The sequence below is a fragment of the Cebus imitator genome, unplaced genomic scaffold (assembly GCF_001604975.1).
Source record: "Cebus imitator isolate Cc_AM_T3 unplaced genomic scaffold, Cebus_imitator-1.0 Scaffold149, whole genome shotgun sequence".
In the NCBI taxonomy this organism is placed as follows: domain Eukaryota; kingdom Metazoa; phylum Chordata; class Mammalia; order Primates; family Cebidae; genus Cebus; species Cebus imitator.
This window is the reverse complement of record NW_016107464.1, coordinates 125424-134309: the sequence shown is the minus strand read 5'-3', so window position 1 is coordinate 134309 and position 8886 is coordinate 125424. Positions and strand designations below refer to the sequence as shown.

The following is an 8886-nucleotide window of genomic DNA, read 5'->3' as shown; positions in this document are numbered from 1 at the left end:
AGGGCTGCAGAGGGGCTGGAGGGTGGAGAACAGTCCCTTGGTGAGGTCACTTGTACGTTGGGACCCCAGATCCCTTTCTGGGAAGAAAAGACAGTGTCATGAAAGCAGGAACAATTCAGGTTAGACTATAGGAAGGGCAGGCCAGGCATGGTGGCTCACGCCTGTAATCCCAGGACTTTGGGAGGCCGAGGCAAGTGGATCATTTGAGGTCAAGAGTTCCAGCCTGGCCAACATGGTGAAACCCCCATCTCTACTAAAAATACAAAAATTAGCCTGGCATGGTGGCACACACCTGTAATCCCAGCTACTCAGGAGGCTGAGGAAGGAGAATTGCTTGAACCCAGAGAGGCGGAGGTTGCAGTGAGCCAAGATCGCACCGCTGCACTCCAGCCTGGGCAACAGGCAACAGAGTGAGACTCCATCTCAAAAAAAAAAAAAAGGAAGGGCAGGTTAGCGAGTCCAGCTTGGCCATAGAAACCTCCACCCAGGCGGTGCTGAAGGAATTGAGAAGCAGACACCCCGATAGAACAACGAAGTGGGACTATCAGGGGGCCAGTAGCCTTCCAAGCTGAGGACCTCAGGGGCTGACAGCCTTTCGTGCTGAGGGCCTCAAGCAGACGCTGACCCATGCATTTATCCTCTCTGAACAGGTGATCATTATTAACAAACAGGTGTTTGGTATTTTCTCATAGAACAAAAATAAACTAGGAAGGCAGCTGGTGCCTGCTTATCACTGATCACAGACAAACTAAAGAGTATTCTCCACGAGGGAGCCACGGGGGCAGGGTCACATATCCCACACTTTAAGAATTGTTTTAACTGGTGCATGATATGCATATACCATCTTGCCACTTTAGAATGCCCCAGCCAGTTTTCCACTTGGTGGTGGGGGGTGGCTAGGTTTTCCTTGCCATCGTTCTTCTTGGCAAATGATATATTCTATCATACACTCAGCATTTCTCAACAGCAGGTGATAGTGGATTAGGGAGAATGAGATGTCTATTTGGGCTGCTTCTGAGGAGGAAAGGGAAAAGCCATACCATTTAGCCCCTCCATGGGAGAGGGGGCTGTCTTGTTAGAAGGCAGGGGAGGAAAAGACAGGGAAAAAAAAAGGGCATTCAAAAAAAAAAAAAGGAGCCTGGTGTGATGGCTCACCTCTATAATCCCAGCACTCTGGGAGGCTGAGGCAGGTGAATCATTTGAGGTCAGGAGTTCGAGACCATCCTGCCCAACATGGTGAAATCCTGTCTCTACCAAAAAAATATAAAAATTAGCCAAGCATGGTGGCATGTGCCTGTAATCCCAGCCACTTGGGAGGAGAATCGATTGAGCCTGGGAGGCAGGGATTTCAGTGATCTGAGATTGCGCCACTGCACTCCAGCCTGGGTGACAGAGCAAGACTCTGTCACAAGAAAAAAAAATGGAACACTTCACAGATTTGCCTGTCATCCTTATGCAGGGACCCTGCTAATCTCCTCTGTATTGTTCCAATTTTAGTATATGTGCTGCTGAAGGGAGCGTGACACTAAGTCTTGAAGAGTGACTTTTGTTTGCCAGGAAGCGCTATGGGGGATGGCACAGGCACAGGGGGTGGTGTGCTGGGGCCATCAGGCTAGTGAGAGCCAAGTGTTACATTTTCTGGAATGTCACAGGCTGCTTGTTAAACACTGCCACCACTAAAAATTAAATTATATAAACATAGAATTAAATTGTTTTAAAAACAAAGGTAACATATAATCAAAACTCATCACTTCCTAATTATTACTACATTTTACTATTATATGCTCTTCAAGGTATTTACATCTACCTGTATTGTATCTTTAAGGTGGAGGTTCTGTATGATGATGTGCTCTGATCATCCGTCCCACCTCCTTGTTCAGTGACAACACAGTGGTAGTTGGAAATAGGCCATTGTGGGAGTATTTGCATCACTGAAATCGACAAACACTACAAATCAGGGCTTAATTGACTATTCTGTTGATTACATGGACCAGGCGTTGACAAACTACAACCCACAGGCTAAATCCAGCCTGTGAGCTAAGAATGGGGCCTGTGTGTGTGTGTGTGTGTGTGTGTGTGTGTGTGTGTGTATAGAGACATGTTTTGCTGTCACCCAGGCTGGAGTGCAGTGTGACGATCATGGCCCTCTGCAGCCTTGAACTCCTGGGCTCAAGTGATTCTCCTGCCTCAGCCTTCTAAGTAGCTGGGACTACAGGTGTGTGCCACCATGCCTGGCTAATTTTTTTTTTTTTGCATTTTTTTTTTGNGAACTCCTGGGCTCAAGTGATTCTCCTGCCTCAGCCTTCTAAGTAGCTGGGACTACAGGTGTGTGCCACCATGCCTGGCTAATTTTTTTTTTTTTTTTTTGCATTTTTTTTTTGTAGAGACAGGGTCTCACTATGTTGCCCAGGTTGGTCTTGAACCCTGGGCTCAAGGGGCCCTCCTGCCTCAGCCCCCCAAAGCCCTGGGATTACAGGCCTCAGCTACCGTGCCTGGCCTATGAATGACTTACTTGTTGAATTTGATAGTTACCAAGCATTTGTTCATAGTTTGACTTTGTCAAATCCTATGAATTGCAACCATAGGTTGGCTATAGGTGTAAAGGTTGGCAAAAAGCAAAGAGAGCATTCTCCACTTGATCTTAGCCAAAAGGGTGAGAAGTGATGAAGAAAGCAATCTCTAGAGCATTTAACTTTGTAGAATTTACAATAAAGAGCACTGTGTACTTTGGTATTATTTGTATATTATGCGCTATTTTACAGCTTTATACTATTAAAACTTAGAATAAATAGAGGGACATATCTAGGCATGCAGTTTTTTAAAATTTTTATTATTTTTTTATTTTATTACAGACGGGGTTTCACCATAGTGGCTAGGCTGGTCTCGAACTCCTGACCTTGTGATCAGCACTTTTGGCCTCCCAAAGTGCTAGGATTAAAGGCGTGAGCCACCACGCCCAGCCAAGCATGCAGTTTTTGTAGACATCCAGTTGTTAAGCATTTTCCAGCACACCAGGGTATGGAGAGTTCTAGGCAGAGACAGCAAAGGGGAGTCTGGGTGTTCAAGGCAATGTGAGAGGGACAATGACAAGGCTGGAGCACTGGGCCAGGCGTGAAGGGCCTTGCGAGCAGGGCTAAGGAGCCGGACAACATCCTGAGGGCCACAGGGAGCCATGGATGGATCGCAGGTGCAGGAGTGACCCCATCACATCTGTGGTTAGAAGGTCACATTGACTGCTGTGTGAAGATTGGATAGCTGGGGACAGACTCTAAGGGACTGAATTAGTGGAGGGAGGGAGGTAATAATAGCAAACTCTGAAGAGCTCTTATGATAGAACAGGCCTTCTCCTAAGCACTTTATTTCTTTTTTTTTTTTTTTTTTTGAGACAGAGTTTCACTCATGTTACCCAGGCTGGAGTGCAATGGCGCGATCTCGGCTCACCGCAACCTCCGCCTCCTGGGTTCAGGCAATTCTCCTGCCTCAGCCTCCTGAGTAGCTGGGATTACAGGCACACGCCACCATTCCCAGCTAATGTTTTGTATTTTTAGTAGAGACGGGGTTTCACCATGTTGACCAGGATGGTCTCGATCTCTTGACCTCGTGATCCACCCGCCTCGGCCTCCCAAAGTGCTGGGATTACAGGCTTGAGCCACCGCGCCCGGCCTAGCACTTTATTTCTATTATTGACTCATTTAGTGTTCACAACGACTTCACTTGGTGGATATTATCTCCTTTTCACAGATGATGAAACTGAGGTACAGAGAGATTAAGTAACTAGCAAGCAGCAGAGCTGAGATTTAAGCCCAGGCAGTCTGGCTTCAGAGGCCATATCCTTTATTTATTTATTTTTTCTATTTTTTTTAATAGAGATGAGGTTTCACTGTGTTGCCCAGGCTGGTCTCAAAACTCCTGAGCTCAAGCATTCTGCCCGGCCTCGGCCCCGCAAAGTACTGGGATTACAGACATGAGCCACCACGCCCAGCCCACAACCCATATGCTTAACCACTATATGTAAAAAAATTCAGATTAGAAAGATAGAAAGATGGCAAGAGTTAGAGTGTCCTTCCTTCCTTCTTTCCTCCCTCCCTCCCTTCCTTCTTCCCTCTCTCCCTCCTTTCATCTCCCTCTCTTCCTTCCTTCCTTTCTTCTTTCTTTCCTTCTTTCTCTCTCTCTTTCTTTTTCTCTTTTTCTTTCCATCTTTCTCTGTGTCTTTCTTTCACACAGTTTTGTTCTTGTTGCCTAGGCTAGAGTGCAGAGGCACGATCTCAGCTCACTGCAACCTCCATCTCCCAGGTTCAAGCCATTCTCCTGCCTCAGTCTCCCAAGTAGCTGGGATTACAGACACCTGCCACCATGCCCAGCTAATTTTTCTATTTTTAGTACAGATTTTCACCATGTTGACCAGGTTGATCTCGAACTCCTGACCTCAAGTGATCTGCCCGACTCAGCCTCCCAAAGTGCTGGAATTACAGGTGTGAGCCACCACACCCAGCCGAGTGATGCATGTACAAAGTTGACCATGTATTTACAGAGACGTCTGGCACAGAGTAGGAGTTGAGGACATTCTTTAGACCCAGCAAGACTTGACTTGGTGACTAATTGGGTGTGCTGGTGAAGCAGGGGAGGAGCCAGGTGGGCTTTTAACCAGCGTCCTTCATCTGGGGGACAAGCGACTCACCTGGGCTACTTGGGTTTCCTGGTTCTCTGTTTGCAGACTGTCCCTCTGTCCTCAGGGAGTTCCCAGAGCTGGGGACAGACTCCTGAGCAGGAATATAGAGGTGAGAGAGGGCGGGAGGGAACAGAGCCTAGAATGGGGCTCTTTGCTCAAGCGTGTGTGAGCTAAGAGGAGCAAAAGGTGTGAATTATCAACAAGAAGGGCTTCCATGAGAGGATAGTTAGGAGTCTTGGGGTTTGGACAGAGGAGAGGAGAGGGATGGGTCCTGCTGCCATCCTGATTTTTCCTTGAGGCATCTTTACAGCCAAATCTGATAGTAGCCCTTGAGGCACAGTGACAGCTCAGCTGCAGATCCATATTGTAATGGAATAGAGGTGACTTTCTGGCATGAGTCCTGGCTGAGGGTGTGATTAGGAGGTAATACGGGTGGAGGTAAGGTGTTGGGGGGCTCTGGAGGCTGGTGGTTGGGTGGGCCCCACGTGGGGTGTTGGTCCCTTGAGGCCACAGGTGTCAGCTTGTGACGTCCCATCCTGCTGGCTCAGCAGGTCTCACGGGTTGGCAGGTGACTCACCCCTCACCCTCAAATGGCCCTTGCTCTGGAAGGGGTAGGGGGGATGCAGAATGTAGCACCTGTGTGTTCATCTATATGGGTGCAATACTGTGGGATACGCCTGGGTCCAAGATGTGTGTCTGCGTCTCCCCGAGCATACATAGGAGGTCCCCAGGCACACAGCCCCCTAGACTGTGGGCTGCAGGTGTGAAGGGTGCACGTGGCATGAGGCAGAGGCGGTGTAGATGAACATGCAGTGCTTCCCAGAACACATGTGCATGGGTGCAGGTGTCTTCCTGAAAGAGGGAAGAGCCTGGGGAGCCATAAGAACGAGAGGTCTGAGAGGTGAGGAGGGCTCCCTAATGACAGCTCATCTTCCCCAAGAAGGGCTTGGCTGGATCAGCTGGCAGAGCTGGGCATCCTAAACCTGTGGTGACAGCAGCAGCTTTCCTAAGCTAATCCCTAAGCTCCCGGCTGCAGGCCAGGGTGGTTCCCCTGTCCTAACCCTGAGACTGCATGTACACCCCACAGGCCACACGGGCAGGCCGGGAGCAGTGAGTGGCAGGTGGGCGCTGAGTCATTGCTTTCTCTTACCCCCTCTGCAGGCAGGCGGGGCATGAGGGTCCCAGCTGCATCTGTGTGCAGGGCTGTGGGGTGAGCATGTCAGCCCCAGGTTGCCCATACCGTGGTTTGTGTGGCACTGTGTGCACAGTCCACAACTGGGTGTGTTGGCTCCTGCCCCTGTGCCTCGGGCCTGGTGCTGCCTTCCCATCTCAGTCCGTGATCCAAGAGATGCTTGAAGTGGGGAAGCTCCCACTTGGTGACTTTGGACATGTCCCTTTACCATGTCTGGGGTTCAATTTGTAGAGGGGCAATAATCCTGCGGGGTCACCTTACCAGGCTGCTGGGCAGCAGATTCTCATCGAGGCGCATGGAAAGTCAGGAAAGCTGGGTCCCGGAGGCTCCCCGTGGGGGATGGTGGTGTCCCCTGTGTGGTTCAGTTGAAGGACTAGGGGCTGACATCAGATAGCAGCCTCCAGAGAACTTGTACTGCCCCACAGAGGGGTTCAGACCTCCTGGAGATGGGAGGCATTTAGAGTTCTGGGGCTGAGCTTCCAAACAAACGATGTGACTTCAAAACATTGATGTGACAGGCCAAGACCTGCCCTCAGTGAGGCTGGAAAAATTCTTCCACCCATCTCTGCCCCTAGGCCCCGACCCTGCTGCTGGAGTGAAGAGCCGTGAACTCCAGAGGGAGGCTGGGAAGGAGCTCAGATCTTACCCTTTCTCTCATTTGCTTCGTCCCCACCCACAGCCTGCTGACTTTCAGGCTCACACTTCCTGGGCTCAGAGTGAGTTTCATCCTGAGGCTGTCGGCTCAGCCAGAGCAAACAAGACAGCACTAAAGTCAACAAAACAAGAGAGCAAGCAGCACAAGTGACGTGGAAAAGAAAACTTGGAAGCCACAACAAAGGCATGGGGTTGGGCCAGGTGGAGCCGCGTGTCTCCCCTCTGAGCCGAACCCTGGGGCTAAGGTGGGCCCTGCCAGTCCCTTGAGAGGACTGGAGTTGGGGACTCGTGGGTGGTACTTCCAGTGGACTCAGGCTAAAGGAGTCAGCCTCGACCGCCAGCAGGGGGTGTTAGAGCCAGTCTCACTGATGCTGCAAACAGGATGAGGTTGGGAGTTCGTGGTGTAAGGTTCCACCCCACCCAACCCCATCTCACTGAGGCCCTCGGCTGGGTTGAAAGCTGCTGTGAAAGGAGTGAGAGGCTCAACTAGGGGCCAGGGCTGTGGGTGGGGGTGGTCAGGGCTGTGGGTGGGGGTGGGCAGGGCAGGAGTAGACAGGCTGGAACAGGAGCAGGAGGGAGGTGCTCCTGGCTCTCTGCTCCACCCCAGGGGCTTCCCCCACACCCCCTTGCCAAGGGCTCAGGGGCTTGGAGCCAGGAACTCCTGGGGATGCCCAAGATGCCCCCACAGGCAGAGTCACCTGACAAACGATTTCTCTCCCACGCTGGGCAGGGAAAGCTCCATTCTTTCAACATTGATTGTGCATCTGCTATGTTCCTGGCTTGGGATAAATCATCTGGGAATCAGACGGCCCCGCCCGTCACAGGCTCAGCAAGCCTGGTATCCCCAGGAGGTGGCCCAGGAGTTCGAGACCAGCCTGGGCACATGGTGAGACTCCACCTCTACAAAAAAATGCAAACATTAGCCTGGCATGGTGGCATGCGCCTGTAATCCCAGCTGAGAGAATCACTTGAACCCGGGAAGTTGAGGCTGCAGTGAGCAATGTTCACCCTGAGGGGGTGACCACGGGTTCAAATCCGGAAAGCTAAGCCACTGGGCTGCAATGGCAAGGGCTGGGAGACCAGACGCCCTGCTGGAGCAGCTGAAGGGGAAGGTGGATGTCCCTGGGTGTTGCTCTTGCTGTCTCCGGAATGAGCGTGTTATACTCTACTCCTAGCACTTCTAGCTTGAGCCTGGCATCAGGCAAGAATCTGTTAGGGCAGAAGAAGGACAGGAGGCGTGGAGTACAGAGTTCCCCTTCCTCAAACAGGCTTCCTACCCACCACCCAGAGTGTTTACCAGGCACTTGCCATGCCCTCTACCCACCCAGTTCGTTCTCCCAACAACCCTGCAAGGTAAGGATTAATGTCTTCATTTTATAGGTGAAGAAGTCCAGTTAAAATTTTTGCTTTAAGTCACTCAATGCCAATTAAGAAGCTGAGCTGGAATCAAGTTCAGGTCTGTCTCTCTATAAAGCTGGAGCTATAAACAACTCACCACCCAGGTAGGCCCTGAGTAGGAAAATCTCAAACCAGTGTCAAACTCAGGCTCCTGGCCAGGAGGTCTCTGTGTTTTTCCACTGCTCCTTCCGGCCACCACTTCACTCTCTCCTTCCTCCTTCTCATGAGGTGCCCCTCACCCTCCTCCCTGCTCTGATTAACCTGGTACCTGAGTCTCTACCATTTTTAGACTCTCTTTCCTGTGAGTTAGGAAATTGCTGCTTGGAGCTTTTCCTTTAAAATATTTTATTGTGGAAAGATTATGAAATGGGTTTAGGTAGAAATCAAAGAATAAAAGCAGAAGGCGAAGGACTAATGGAGGTGGAGGGGGAAATGTGACAATGGAGGGGTCAGGCTGTCACTCCCTGAAGCCACAGAACAGTTGGCATCACTGAGCGTGCGGTGTCTAGACATAACTTGCCTCCTGATGGGATGCAATAGGAAGCATGCAGCACCCTCCACGAGGATCCTTTGCCCCAGCCCACACACAAGACTGAACCTAAATAAAATACACCAGGCCAGGCATGGTGGCTCGTGCCTGTAATCCCAGCACTTTAGATGGCCGAGGTGGAAGGATTGCTTGAGCCCAGGAGTTCAAGACCAGCCTGGGCACATGGCGAGACTCTATCTCTAGAAAAAATACAAAAATTAGCATGGTATGGTGGCACATGCCTGTAGTCTCAGCTGAGAGAATAATTTGAACCCAGGAAGTTTAGGCTGCAGTGAGCAATGTTCACACCACTGCATTCCAGCCTGTGCAACAGAGTAAGACTTCCTCAAAAAAACAACCAAACCATATACCATTAGAGCTAACTTTTTTTTTTTTTTGACGGAGTTTCATTCTTGTTGCCCAGGCTGGAGTGCAGTGGTGCAA

The 8886-nt window shown here is 50.5% G+C and overlaps 1 non-coding gene across 1 annotated transcript; it reads right to left on the bottom strand.

Annotated features, from left to right (window-relative positions):
* Window positions 1-1414: 1414 nt before the first annotated feature.
* Window positions 1415-1519, bottom strand: LOC119473330. The gene has a single exon (XR_005202541.1). It is a non-coding gene; the product is annotated as a U6 spliceosomal RNA (small nuclear RNA).
* Between the last annotated feature and the right edge of the window lie 7367 nt (window positions 1520-8886).